We start from the raw sequence: 1,618 nt of genomic DNA, 5'->3' as shown, positions 1-1,618 counted from the left end.
CTGTGGACCAGGGGCATGGTTATCCCCAGAACTTGATAGAAGTGTAGACTATCAGGAGGCTTGGGTGATGGAGGGGGCTGGGGATATGGCTCAGTAGAATAAGCACTTGCCTGGCAAGCACAAGGGCCTGAGTTTAGTCCCCAGTTCTGAAAAAAAAAAAAAAAGAAGAAGTGTAGACTATCAGGTCCAACCCAATGGCACTTAATCAGAACTTGCTTTTTAGCAAGATCTGCTGGTGACTTGTGTGTGTATTACACCATGAACAGAACTACGTATAACAGTCTTTAGGCTGTTGCTAAAATTGCAGATGCTGAGGAGAGTTTGGGAACGAGGTGTCAAGATGCCCAACAGTATGAAGATCTATATTTAAGGAGACTTCTGGTGACCAGCAAGGGCAAGTAGAAAACACTACATCTAGGTAATTACTGAATTCTGATTGGATTGCTTTGAGTTTCTGAGTATCCCGTACTATCTTAGCAACTGCAAGATATTAACATGAGCAAGATACAGACCTTGCCCTTCAGAAGTTCTGCTCCCACCAGAAGGCACAGAACAAAACACATCTAGGATAATGCAGCGAGCACACTGATAATAGGTGGGACCCTGGGAGGTCACTGGCCTCTAATCCCAGCCATGTATGGGGTAGCCTTGGGCAAAGCCTAACACTTCCTAGACTCAGTTTCCTCCTTGGCCAAATAGTGCAGTACCACATGGTTGTTCAGGCATGTTCTATAGCTTAGTTATCGCTCCAGCCCCTAGAATTTATTTTTTCAGCAATGAGTTGTATGAATATTCCAAAAATTAATTATTGATTCTCGTATTATAGATTTGTTTCTAGCTTTGGGCAATTTCAACAGATGGGCTATGAATTTTGTTGTGCAAATCTTTTTGTACACATCTGTCCTCTTATATATTCTTGGGTATGCATAGCAATTGCTGGATGGGCATATGCTGAACTTGATTAGACACTGTCAAACATTTTCCCCAAGTAGTTGTGCCAATTTATACTCCTACAAATTGGAGGGTTTCCTTATTCTTCTACATTCTCATCAACATGATATTTAAAAATATACATATTTAGTTTGTTAGGACATGTTTGTAGTATATAATATATATTTTCCTTATGGGAGATTGGTATGTGTACAAGATACATTTTTCTTTCTTTTTTTCAACCCCTTTTTCTCTCTCCCCTTTTGCCGATGCCTTGATCCACCCTCTAATTTTTTAAATGTTTTCAGTGCATATTGTTTACATTCCTGGCTTGGAGATGGTATTATTAACATTTTTCATTCACCCATGTGATTTGTCATTCTTTGGTTAGTGGTTTAACTTTCCATTTCTTTAACAGTGAAATTCAACATCATTTTGTGTATCTTTTAATATTCATTTTAATGAGAAAAAAAGATAAAATAGCGATGAAACAGTTTCAAAACAATTAGTAGGAAAGTTGCAATAATTAATACCTTGCATATTATTGTCTTCATAGTAGTTATTCAGAGGACAAGATGCAGACATGATGTCCTGTCTAAACAATATTAGTATGAGCTTTTCTTCTCAATGAACTAAGAGAAAGTAGCTGTATAGGTACCCTAACTATCTTGTGTGTGTGTATATATAT

This window comes from Octodon degus, unplaced genomic scaffold, assembly GCF_000260255.1.
Source record: "Octodon degus isolate 3935 unplaced genomic scaffold, OctDeg1.0 scaffold00062, whole genome shotgun sequence".
NCBI classification, from domain to species: Eukaryota; Metazoa; Chordata; class Mammalia; order Rodentia; family Octodontidae; genus Octodon; species Octodon degus.
The sequence above is the reverse complement of the archived record's forward strand: the minus strand, read 5'-3'. Positions refer to the sequence as shown.